At 41.0% G+C, this 13,723-nt stretch overlaps 1 protein-coding gene across 1 annotated transcript in view; it reads right to left on the bottom strand.

Moving 5' to 3' along the window:
• The window catches only part of LOC115105935 (tyrosine-protein kinase Fer-like), a 56,277-nt gene extending 42,972 nt beyond the window's left edge, over positions 1-13,305 (bottom strand). Inside the window, exon 1 of the mRNA XM_065007535.1 lies at positions 13,127-13,305. The gene's annotated coding sequence lies outside the window, so the exon portion shown is untranslated. The remainder of the gene's footprint in view (positions 1-13,126) is intronic.
• Positions 13,306-13,723: the final 418 nt, after the last annotated feature.

Genomic DNA, 13,723 nt, shown 5'->3' with positions numbered 1-13,723 from the left:
AAAAACACCAGTGGTGCTCCAACCAGGAAACAAAGGTATCCATTCCCTTTGGTAGAGATCTGATCTCTGATAACTTCATTACTTCCTAATAGACATAACTTTCTTTGTTTGGAGATAAACAGCTTCTATCAGTCTCTTGTTCCCAGCTTTGATGCACCTGTACTGTCTCCACCTTCTAGATGGTAGCAGGGTGAACAGGCAGTGCCTAAGGGGACAACAAATTTATTCAGCCCCCTGAGGTTGAAGAGGCACTGTTGCGCCTTCTTCACCACACCGTCTGTGTGAAGAGACCATTTTAGGTCATCAGTGATGTGCACGCAGAGGAACTTGAGGAAAATATATTCTCTTTGCTGCATTGTTTATCCATTCACTTACAGCCTGAAGTGTTTTATCTAGCCAGCACGTCGTACCATGCATAACATAAAGCTTGTGTAATGTCAATCATATTTCCTCGACCTAATGCACTTCTAACTACAGAAATTATGTTGTAGCAACACAGGCCGCCAAATTCTAATCTTTTGCCCAATGATTGGTCTTTTAACTATTCAGATCAGATCTTTTGCCCATAATTGGGCAAAAGATCAGAATTGAGCTTCCTGTGTAAACGCAGCCTTAGTGCAGTAGCCCTGAGCCCCTGACACAAGACACTGGGAACATGCTCATCACCAGCAGATGAACACAATAAGTCCAGTTCTGCCCAGTGACAGGTAAAAAAACCACCTGAAACTTTTTAAATACCTGGGCAGAATGATTTACATCATCACTGTAAATCAAACATTTCCAGTTTGTAAAGGTCGACCATGGAAGTGTATTTGACATGCTCTCACTGGTCACTGCACATTTCAATTACCTTGAGTCCATTCTATAGGGTTGTGTTGGTCTGGATCTCTCTATTTTTCAGTCAAATTTCCTATCTAATGATTCTTTAGTATTTATGTCTACATTTGCAGCTACAGTGTCATTCACTTTCTTTTCAAAGATGAAGATTACCATCCCACTGTGCACACACTGGTTGAAACAATGTTGTTTCCACGTCAGAACCAATGTGGAATATACATTGAATTGACTTCTGTGCCCAGTGGGATTTTATTTTGTGAGGGAAGGGTAGAAGGAATTCTTGCTTCAACAATAGGGTGTGATGCAATTGTGAGTAATGACAAAGCAGTTTAGGGAAACAACATTGCTATAGAAAGACTGATAAGTTAGTGTTTGTAGAGATGTGTCACTGATAACAGTTCACATTGAGTTCAGGGTCAAATTGTATAAGTGCATACACCCTTATGTTATACTAGGTGAATTGTGTTTCCCTAGTAGTGAGGACTTGTGAAGACCAGAATCAACATCCTCTGTATAAGCAAAACAGTTGCTTTGTGAGAAGGTGTTAAAGTTCACAGTTGGCCGTTATGTAAGTGACTACTGAAAAGTACGGGTGGCCTGGCTTTGGCTCCAAGTGAGAGCAGGTCTACTGAGTCCATGACCCAGTGAAACACGGGTGCCGGCCCGCATAGATGGGAACAGAAAAGTCTGAGACTTGGGGAAAACGTTGGAGTAAATGCTGGGGTAAATGCTGGGGTAAATGCTGTATGGAAATGCTCCATTATCACAGGACCTTAAGACCTTTGAGGATTTCCAAATGACACACCCAATGTTCGAGAACCCTGTTCCATATTTAATAGTGCTAAAGTGAATGACTATTAATTATAAGACTATAAGGAAGTAAACAACATCATTTGACCTGTGTTAGTGTCACACAAAGGTGTCCAGCGCATATGGACTAAACCCTGTTATCGAATTAATGTCCAAATAAACACAAGGGTTCTCTATCTATTGAGGTTGTGGACAGGTGCTTTTATACTGATAACAAGTTCAAACAGGTGCCATTAATACAGGTAACAAGTGGAGGACAGAGGAGCCTCTTAAAGAAGAAGTTACAGGTCTGTGAGAGCCAGAAATCTTGCTTGTTTGTAGGTGACCAAATACGTATTTTCCACCATAATTTGCAAATAAATTCATTCAAAATCCTACAATGTGATTTTCTGGATTTTCTTTCTCATTTTGTCTGTCATAGTTGAAGTGTACCTATGATGAAAATTACAGGCCCTCTCATCTTTTTAAGTGGGAGAACTTGCACAATTGGTGGCTGACTAAACACTTTTTTGCCCCACTGTACCTGCTGGAACGTGTGCTACGGGTGGGTGTTGTTATCGTGACCAGTGAACTGAGATAAGGCGGAGCTTTACCTAGCATAGACTTATAGATGACCTGGAGCCAGTGGGTCTGGCGACGAATATGTAGCGAGGGCCAGCCGACTAGAGCATACAGGTTGCAGTGGTGGGTGGTATAAGGGGATTTGGTAATAAAACGGATGGCATTGTGATAGACTGCATCCAGTTTGCTGAGTAGTGTTGGAAGCTATTTTGTAGATGACATCGCCAAAAATCGAGGATCGGTAGGATAGTCCGTTTTACGAGGGTAAGTTTGGCGGCGTGAGGGAAGGAGGCTTTGTTGCGAAATAGAAAGCCGATTCTAGATTTGATTTTGGATTGGAGATGTTTAATATGAGTCTGGAAGGAGAGTTTACAGTCTAGCCAGACACCTAGCTATTTATAGTGTCCACATATTCTAGGTCAGAACCGTCCAGGATGGTGATGCTAGTCGGGCGGGCGGGTGCGGGCAGTTCATGACTCGCCTTATTTATATTACAGCATATTGGATGACTGTCATTCATATTCCATTCAGTTTAATGTAACATCGATAGGTTTAGGCCACTACATGATACTCAAATTTTCCCTATAGCCATGAGGTTGTTAAACTTTTCTCTGTGAGTAATTAAGGTGACTGACAATGACACATTTCAAATGTTTAAAATGTAACTAGGCAAGTTAGTTAAGAACAAATTCTTATTTACAATGACGGCCTACACCGGCCAAACCTGGACGACGCTGGGCCAATTGTGCGCCACCCTATGGGACTCCCAATCACGTCCGGTTGTAATACAGCATGGAATCAAACCAGGGTGTCTGTAATGATGCCTCAAGCACTGAGATGCAGTGCCTTAGACCGCTGCGCCACTCAATAACGCCTTGCACACTTGCCTGCATCTAGCTGATCTAGGGTGCAGTAGCGGTTCGTGGGTAAAATCACTGGGAAGGCAGAGAAGAAAATAGCCATATTACAACCTGTGTGTTGTGATAATTGCGTTGTTTGCTATATAACCTGTTAGTTCATATGCCTTGCGACCATGATATATGGGTCTAAAGGCCGAGACAGTAAAAAGACAGTGGCAGAATAAATTAAACCACATCTTTGTTTCATCACAAAACCGGAGCGTAACCACTGTCCAGTGAAGTCCACAAAGCATATTGCATGTAACAACCAGTTAGTTACATGACCTACAGCATGGTCAAGCAAGTTAATGTTTCCGTCATTTTCGGCCCACTGACCAACTATTGATTTAAAACCACAGAGAGTTACCGCAAGTCGCAAAGAAAACAGAAGTTGCCTCCACTATTTCAGCACCATTTCAACTTCATCATCATCAAATCACCCATGCGTAGTCCAATACAGTGACAACTGAAATATACCTAAAACTATTTAGTCCAATCAACGTAAGCTAAATATGATGTGGCTGTCCATGGTTCTGATTTGTGTGTGTGTGTGTGCGTTGACTCACCCTATTTGTAGAGTGCCATCCACCTCTCTTTCATGTCAAGGAAACTGTCGATCGCTCTGTCATACAATGCACACTTTTATTTTTTGTTCTCCAAGGCTACCTGGCTAAAATGCTTACTCGTTAGTCTAACTTCCTTTCATGGGTAACGTTAGCTTCATGGGTTACTTTAGCCTTCTACATCTAGCTACATATTGAACTTCCATCCTCTCAGGTCAGGGACACATTTAATTAATAGTTTGATCAGAATCTCAGTTATACAGGTAATCATTGGCCAGTATGGAGAATAAAAGTAAAACCACAAGTCCAAATCCCTATCTCCATCCATGGCTAATTTAAGGAGGGGGCCAATTTTAGCTAGCTAGCCACCGGAGGACAACAACACAAACAGATGCAACAATTCAAGTTGTTTCTGCCAATTACATATGCTCTTGATGTGATGTGATGCCAAATCCAACCTGGCTTCCCTTGACGCTTTGTTTTTGGTGTGCCAGGACCATTCACACTTGACCTCACTCAGTTTAGCTCAACGCTGATTGGCTATTGTTTTATACTTTTTTTTAATCAAGGGAGGCCAAATACTCGCTGGCTTCCCTTGCATTCAATGCTACAGGGCGGCAACTATGTCATACTCTTTTGGACCAGACAGCATCAGATAGATGGCCTACACGTACAGAGACAGAGGGGTGCTGTTTCGCTCGCTTGGATGTTTTCTCCAGTGAGTTATATTCAGCCTCTTCGAAATTGAAGGAAAATAATGAAACGTTATTTGCTTTGTCAATTTTTTGAGTAATCCATGAAAACACACCCCTGCTAGCGTATAATCATTAGTCCAAAAAATTTGCAAACAAGAGTTTCCATTGGACAAATACAGATATGTTTATCCCTGTTTCGTTCCGTTTGCTTGTGTTTAAGAAATGTTTTCAACAGAATCGGCGGAATGAACACACCCCTTAACACCTGCAAACACAGTTAACTTTCACAGCAGACACATATACACAGCAAGAAAATTTTGCTCGTTGCATTCCTTCTCACATTTACACTCTTCCCCTTGCACCTTTTCCCTTCACTTGTAAACTTTAATGCACAACCCAACAGTTGTCTGTGACCAGGCGACAAAAGCTTTCCAAGTAAAACCTTCCATACCAGCTAAAACAGCCTACATCATTGTCACCATATTAGCAAATGCCATAGTCAAAACAGCTACTAGAACTAACGAATGAGTAAAACCGCTACAATCATGCAGTACAGTGTTCAGAAAGCAGTTTAGCAGTTAAAACGACGGGCCCCGTTGGCAATAAATGAATTAAACCAAAAGCTTATGTTGACATGGAAGAGTTCCAGTGTTGGATAGCCATAGCCAGCTAGCTAACGTAACATCCCTCTCTGAGCCAGGTGTTTCAGTAGACTAAACTACCTAGCTGCATTCGTTAGCTAAGTAAGTGAAAAAGATACAACGAAATATAGCTAGCTCTCTGTCTCCCTCTCGATTGCTTCTCCTTCATGTTTGATTAAATTAATTTGTTCAAAACTGTTCAACTATTTTCTTTCGCTCTCTCTTTGACTCAACTACTCAGCAAATGTTATGCACTGCAGTGCTTGCTAACTTTAGCATATGCTTTCAGTTCTAGATTAATTATCTAATCTTTTGATTGGGTGGACAACATGTCAGTTCATCCTGCAAGAGCTCTGATAAGTTGGAGGATGTCCTCCGGAAGTTGTCATAATTACTGTGTAAGTCTATGGAAGGAGAACCATGGGCTTCCTAGGTTTTGTATTGACATCAATGTACCCAGAGGAGGCAGAAACTAACTGTCCTCTGGCTACACCATGGTGCTACCCCAGAGAATGCTGTTGAGGCTAATGAAGACCTTTATTGCAAATCAGTATATTTGAATCAATAATTTGGTCGTGTGAATATATTTAGCAGTTTTATTGAAAACTTTTTTAATGTTCCACTATTTTATTTTTCTGAAATTCACTGAGGATGATGGTCCTCTCCTTCCTCCTATGAGGAGCCTCCACTGCTTCACACTAAGATAAAGAAGTTACAGAATCATATCTCACAAGTCAGGATCTGTCATTTCATCATTCAGAAAGCCAAATGTCACCCAGAATTTCCATATGAAACTAAAGTGAATAATTGCACATCTCATCTCTGTCCCATCCAACTACCTCATCGCCACACTGTATTTATTTATCTTGCTCCTTTGCACCCCAATATCTCTACTTGCACATTCATATATACATATTTTTTATATATACACATATTCTGCATATCTACCATTCCAGTGATTAATTGCTATATTGTAATTATTTCACCACCATGGCCTATTTATTGCCTTTACCTCCATTATCCTACCTCAGTTGCACATTCTGTATACAGACTTTTTCTACTGTATTATTGACTGTGTGTTGGTTTATTCCATGTGTAACTCTGTGTTGTTATATGTGTCAAACTGCTTTGCTTTATCTTGGCCAGGTCACAGTTGCAAATGAGAACTTGTTCTCAACTTCTACTGTACCTGGAGCATCCTCACATGCAGTACAAACAGGGGCCGTGTCCTTCCCATAAACAGGTTATGGCCTACACATGTGCTGGCAAAACAAAAGAGCCTCTGTATGTATGTTTACATTAGTCCAGAGACTGCAGCACATACTGTAAATACAGAGGGCAGAGATCATATTTGCATATCAATCTCGTGGCTCAGCATGGGTTCACCCTGTTGTGCACCCTGTTGTGTACACAGTCCAGGTGGTGAATACAGAAGGAAAAAGAAGCTCCCGCACACTCGTCCATTGTGTGTGTTCCACAACATTCAGATAGACAGGGTCACTTCAACTCTGGCTCTCAGTAGAGAAATCAGGCTCTCTCAGAAACTGGACAGTTCGCATGAAAACAAATTTAGTCCAACCTTTAAAGCTTGAAAAACATGTTTTTAGAGAAGCATGTCAGTAGCTAGATATCCATCCAATTGGCGACAGATTTTCATGCAAATATTCTAAAATCGGCATAAAAACATTATCCGCATTCTCCCACCAGAGATGTGTTTTCATTAAATTGACTTGTTGCAGATAAAAGGCTGTGCGTGATGACGTAGTACACATACAAATACCTTTTGTGTTTATATTCCCATGTATATAAGGGCCCTCGGAGTGTGGTGTCAGGACAATAACCTCACACTCAACGTCAACAAAACTAAGGAGATGATTGTGGACTTCAGGAAACAGCAGAGGGAGCACCCCCCTATCCACATTGATGGAACAGTAGTGGAGAGGGTAGTAAGTTTTAAGTTCCTCGGCATACACATCACAGACAAACTGAATTGGTCCACCCACACAGACAGCATCGTGAAGAAGGCGCAGCAGCGCCTCTTCAACCTCAGGAGGCTGAAGAAATTCGGCTTGTCACCAAAATCACTCACAAACTTCTACAGATGCACAATCGAGAGCATCCTGGCGGGCTGTATCACCGCCTGGTACGGCAACTGCTCCGCCCACAACCGTAAGGCTCTCCAGAGGGTAGTGAGGTCTGCACAACGCATCACCGGGGGCAAACTACCTGCCCTCCAGGACACCTACACCACCCGATGTTACAGGAAGGCCATAAAGAGCATCAAGGACAACAACCACCCGAGCCACTGCCTGTTCACCCCGCTATCATCCAGAAGGCGAGGTCAGTACAGGTGCATCAAAGCTGGGACCGAGAGACTGAAAAACAGCTTATATCTCAAGGCCATCAGACTGTTAAACAGCCACCACTAACATTGAGTGGCTGCTGCCAACACACTGACTCGACTCCAGCCACTTTAATAATGGGAATTGATGGGAAATTATGTAAAATATATCACTAGCCACTTTAAACAATGCTACCTAATATAATGTTTACATACCCTACATTATTCATCTCATATGTATATACTGTACTCTATATCATCTACTGCATCTTTATGTAATACATGTATCACTAGCCACTTTAACTATGCCACTTTGTTTACATACTCATCTCATATGTATATACTGTACTCGATACCATCTACTGTATCTTGCCTATGCCGCTCTGTACCATCACTCATTCATATATCTTTATGTACAAATTCTTTATCCCCCTACACTTGTGTGTATAAGACAGTAGTTTTGGAATTGTTAGTTAGATTACTTGTTGGTTATTACTGCATTGTCGGAACTAGAAGCACAAGCATTTCGCTACACTCGCATTAACATCTGCTAACCATGTGTATGTGACAAATAAAATTTGATTTGATGTACCAAATAAAATATACAAGTTAAATGGGTTTCCATGGCATTTTCAACTCTACTGATAGTTTTCCAGATCTGCAATAGGCTAACTAACAATAATACCACACATAAAATCATTCAAAGCTGCATAGATTTTTTATATGAATCCACAAGTACAAACAGGAATAGCTGATCGGCAGCAGAGAGGCCAGGTGTATCATTGCACATGAAATAACAGTGAAGACATGAGACATACAGCAAAAAAATATCCCCTACTGATCTTGTTTAGAGACAATACAATTATCCTACCGAGACTACACTCTTAGAAAAAAGTGTTACAAATGGGTTCTTCGGCTGTCCCCATAGGATAACCCTTTTGTTTCCAGGTAAAATCCGTTTGAGTTCCATGTAGAACATTTTACACAGAGGGTTCTCCATGGAACCCAAAAGTTCTACCTGGAACCAAAAAAGGGTTATCCTATGGGGACAGCCGAAGAACCCTTTTGTAACACTTTGTCACTATGAATGGTGGATAGAGGGCAGGATAGACCGTTTGTCTGGTAGACTATACTGACCTGTGGTATAGTAAAAGTTAGCACATGGAAAAGCATAGTGCATAAGGGAAGTACCAAAACACCTTGATATAAGGGAGGTCCATACAAGTAGATGAGGAAACTTTGTGAGGAGGAAGAAATTATATAATAACATCTGCAAAAGAGCGAATGTAAACCAGGGGAAAAATGCACTATCCTCCCCTGTGCCCAATTAAAAACCACACAACCCTCCCCAAAGCAAAAACAACGTTTGAAAACCCTCCCCTATTTTGGACCACCCCCAGTAAATTGCAATCTGTCCCCAACTTATTGTCCTTTATACCAATACCCATCCGCTGGTGTTATAGAGAATACCAGTGGATGGGTATGGTAATACTTTATTTTTCTGAAACACATCCGCTGGTGTTATAGAGAATACCAGTGGATGGGTATGGTAATACTTTATTTTTCTGAAACACATCCGCTGGTGTTATAGAGAATACCAGTGGATGGGTATGGTAATACTTTATTTTTCTGAAACACATCAGCTGGTGGAAAAGAAATTAATTCAAACATAAAATATTAATAAAATGTCAACCTGGACCAATGAATATGACACAAAACAATGTGCATATAAAAGCCAATACTAAGATGTCATATTGAGAAAGTGACTGCAAATCCCCGGCAAGGCTGGTAGCCAAGCTGTTAATAACCGAAAGGTCACTGGTTCGAATCCCTGAGCAGACTAGGTGAAAAATCTGTTGATGTGTTCTTGAGCAAGGCACTTAACCGTAATTGCTTATGAATAAGAGTGTTTCCTAAATGACAGACATTTAAATATAAGGCAACTCTGCCATTTCCAGATACAGTAAACATCAGGGTCAATACCATTTCAGGAAGTTAACAGAAATTCCTATTCAAATGTTCGTTATTGCTTCAACTACTTCGTTATAGAGGTTTTAACGAGACATCGCTTGACATTTAAAGAGAAATTACAGAGCCAAACAGTAACAGTTATTTCTTCTGAATGACAAAGCAAAAACTGCTAATTTATAAAAATGAAATATCACACTTACATAAGTATTCAGACCCTGCACTCAGTACTTTGTTGAAGCACCTTTGGCAGTGATTACAGCCTCCAGTCCTCTTGGGTATGACACGACAAGCTTGGCACACCTGTATTTGGAGAGTTTCTCCCATTCTTCTCTGCAGATCCTCTCCAGCTCTGTCAGGTTTGATGGGGAGCGTCGCTGCAAAACTATTTTCAGGTCTCTCCAGAGATGTTTGATCGGGTTCAAGTCCGCACTCTGGCTGGACCACTCAAGGACATTCAGAGACTTGTCCCGAAGCCACTACTCCGTTGTCTTGGCTGTGTGCTTAGGGTCGTTGTCCTGTTGGAAGGTGAACCTTCACCCCAGTCTGAGGTCCTGAGCGCTCTGGAGAAGGTTTTCATCATGGATCTCTCTGTACTTTGGTCCGTTCATCTTTCCCTCGATCCTGACTTGCACTTGAGCTCAATTTCGAGTTTCATAGCAAAGGGTCTGAATACTTATGTAAATACATGTATTTCTGCTTTTTAATACATTTGCAAAAAAATTCTAAAAACCTATTTTCGCTTTGTTATTATCTAGTATTATATGTAGATTGATGAGGAACATGTATTATTTCATTAATTTTAGGATAAGGCTGTAACGTAACACAATGTGGTAAAAGGAAAGGGGTCTGAATACTTTCCGAAGTTGAACAGGCTGTGGCCTGTGAAGTGCTGTCACACTCATCTTCAATGGCTATACGAAGTTGCTGGATATTGGTGGGAACTGGAAGATGCTGTTGTACACGTCGATCCAGAGCATCCCCAACATACTCAATGGGTGACATGTCTGGTGATTATGTAGGCCATGGAATAACTTTATTATTTATTTATTTATCCGTTATTTTACCAGGTAAGTTGACTGAGAACACATTCTCATTTACAGCATCGACCTGGGGAATAGTTACAGGGGAGAGGAGGGGGATGAATGAGCCAACTGGGACAGGTTCAGCTTCCAGAAATTGTGTACAGATCCTTGTGACATACTGTAGGACTGTGCATTATCACGCTGAAACATGAGGTGATGGCCCGAAAATGCAGAGGTGTGGACTCGAGTCACGACTGGACTCGAGTCAGACACGAGTCACAAATATGATGACTTGCAACTCGACTTTGACTTTAACACCAATGACTCGTGACTTGAGCCTTATGACTCGACCTGACTTGATACCCTCCCCAAGCCCAAATATTTAAAATGATGCTATTAAAAAAAGTGTGCAGTGCATCAACTCTTCATTTAACAGATTACAGTTTGAATCGGACAGCAGCCAATCAAGTTGTGCCAGCTGAGAAAAAGTTGTGCATGGCAGTGCAGAGGAATGTCGGCAGGTGAATTTTGCGAAAGAAGCACAATCGTTGCACGACTGTACCTAACCATAAACACTCATGCCTTTCTTAAAGTCAATACAGAAGTATATATTTTTAAACCTGCATATTTATCTAAAATAAATCCAGGTTAGCAGGCAATATTAACCAGGTGAAATTGTGTCACTTCTCTTGCGTTCATTGCATGCAGAGTCCGTGTATATGCGATAATAATAAACATTTTGTTTTCAAAATGATAGTTTCCGGATTCGACCATATTAATGACCAAAGGCTTCTATTTCTGTGTGTTATTATGTTATAATTAAGTCTACGATTTGATATTTGATAGAGCAGTCCGACTGAGCGATGGTAGGCAGCAGCAGGCTCGTAAGCATTCATTCAAACAGCACTTTTGTGCGTTTTGCCAGCAGCTCTTCACTGTGCTTCAAGCATTGCGCTGTTTATGACTTCAAGCCTATCAGGGTTGCGCGCCAATAGGGTGCGCGCCAATAGCGTTTCAAACACCACTCGCTCTGAGACTTGGAGTAGTTGTTCCCCTTGCTCTGCATGGGTAACGCTGCTTCGAGGGTGGCTGTTGTCGATGTGTTCCTCGTTCGAGCCCAGGTAGGAGCGAGGAGAGGGACGGAAGCTATACTGTTACACTGGCAATGCTAAAGTGCCTATAAGAACATCCAATAGTCAAAGGTATATGGAATACAAATGGTATAGAGAGAAATAGTCCTATAAATACTATATTAACTACAACCTAAAAACCTCTTACCTTGAAATATTGAAGACTCATGTTAAAAGGAACCACCAGCTTTCATATGTTCTCATGTTCTGAGCAAGGAACTTAAACTTGAGCTTTTTTTTATGGCACATATTGCACTTTTACTTTCTTCTCCAACACTTTGTTTTTGATTATTTAAACCAAATTGAACATGTTTCATTATTTATTTGAGGCTAAATTGATTTTTATTGATGTATTAAGTTAAAATAAGTGTTCATTCAGTGTTGTTGTAATTGTCATTATTACAAATAAAATAAAAATAGTCAGATTAATCGGTATATGCTTTTTTTGGTCCTCCAATAATCGATGTCGGTGTTGAAAAATCATTATCGGTCGACCTCTAAAACACACCAACCAGCTGGTCTGCGCATGCTCTGAGGACACGGCCGGGGATGCCATCTGGGCCTGCAGCCTTGTGAGGGTTAACACGCTTAAATGTTTTACTCACGCTGGCTACAGTGAAGGAGAGCCCGCAGGTTTTGTTAGCGGGCCATATCAGTGGCACTGTATTGTCCTCAAAGCAAGCAATATACACGACTGTGATTATGATCGAAGATAATTATCTTGGTAGATAATGCGGTCGGCATTTGATTGTGAGGAATTCTCAGTCAGGTAAACAGAAGGACTTGAGTTCATGTAGGTTGTTAAGATCACACCACATCTAGTTAATCATAAAGAAACCATTACAAAACAACTTATCAGGGCAAAATTTGAATTGGGACACTTGCCGATCATGTGCCATGGTGAAACAACTTTGATGAGCTTCAACTCTAGGGCCACAGTCTCAAACTTCTGGCAGGCTAAACAGGGTACTGACCTTTTAAGCAAAAAGTGACAAATTGAAACATTGTGTGCTCTGATATGATGACAACACACTATTTGGCTGGCGAACACTATTTGGCATGACCAGTCTCAACATAGTGTTCTAACTAGACAGACACTATAGTGTGCAGAACCATAAACCAATCAGCATTAAGTACTGCACAGCATTAAGTTATGTTGGGAACATTGTCAAAATAGCTGATTTGCATCAAAAGTTACATGGTTTAAAATGAATAAAATTGTGGAAGCCACAGCTTCAGCAGTGGGGTAAAGTACTTCAACTTAAATGGTGTAAGACACTAAAAACAGCCCATGTCTCAATCATCAATTCTGTCATGTCAGAGCATTGCCGCCAGAAAACGTTTCGCGAGGCGGCATTTGCCACAGCATTTTTCAATCACCATAAAACAAGTGCTATTTTATTTATATAGATTCGTCAACTCACGCACAATGTATATGTCTTTCACATCGGAGTGCTGCTGCAGGCTCTTTGCCTGTTGCGCGGGCCGGGCACAACATGCAAGTCGAGCTTGCCACTTTCCTCCGGTATTTATTTAGCAAGCATGATAACAAATCACTCCCGACAGACATGCAAAAACTCTTACATAAATGTAGCAGCCTAAATTTAGCCAAAGACAAAAACACCTGATTAAACTTATTAAGGGGTTGATGATTACCTGACAAGTAGAATCAGGTGCGCCTGGAGGACCGGAGTTGATCAAGCCTACTATGCGCCCTGTCCTTCTGGCAAGTGTAAATTAAGCGGAAATATTGTATATTTAGCCTATAGCCCATTTGTATGTGAGAAAATGTGAATTATATCACAATTGGTTTATATTCAAACCTCGCCGGACTAAGCTACCTAGACATTTTCTATCAAAATGAGTAACTGCAATTAATCAATATACACAATAGAGCAGACTGAGTAAAGGTTTTGTTAGGCCTGCAGCAGCATAGCGCAGGACTACACGACGTAAATCTGCATAAAGCAAGCTCAGCCCTCTGAGTTTTATTGCCCAATCATATTGTGTATAGGCACCCCCCTAGTCCTCCTTTAAAATATAATTCATATGAACAAGTAAAAGGTTGCTGCAGTTTGACAAGGTTTTCATTCTCCCCAAGGCCATGAATTTTTCCAGGAGTTTTGAAGAAATCATGTGACCTGATTAGAAAAACGTTGCTCTCATCATAGCCTATATTAAACAGTTTCACAATAAATTAATCACGTCATACCATATAAGGTCCAGAGTTTTGCCTGGTTAGGTTACCAGATC

This window comes from Oncorhynchus nerka, linkage group LG22 (genome assembly GCF_034236695.1).
Source record: "Oncorhynchus nerka isolate Pitt River linkage group LG22, Oner_Uvic_2.0, whole genome shotgun sequence".
In the NCBI taxonomy this organism is placed as follows: Eukaryota; Metazoa; Chordata; class Actinopteri; order Salmoniformes; family Salmonidae; genus Oncorhynchus; species Oncorhynchus nerka.
Note: the sequence above shows the minus strand (reverse complement) of the source record. Positions and strands in the feature narration are given on the sequence as shown.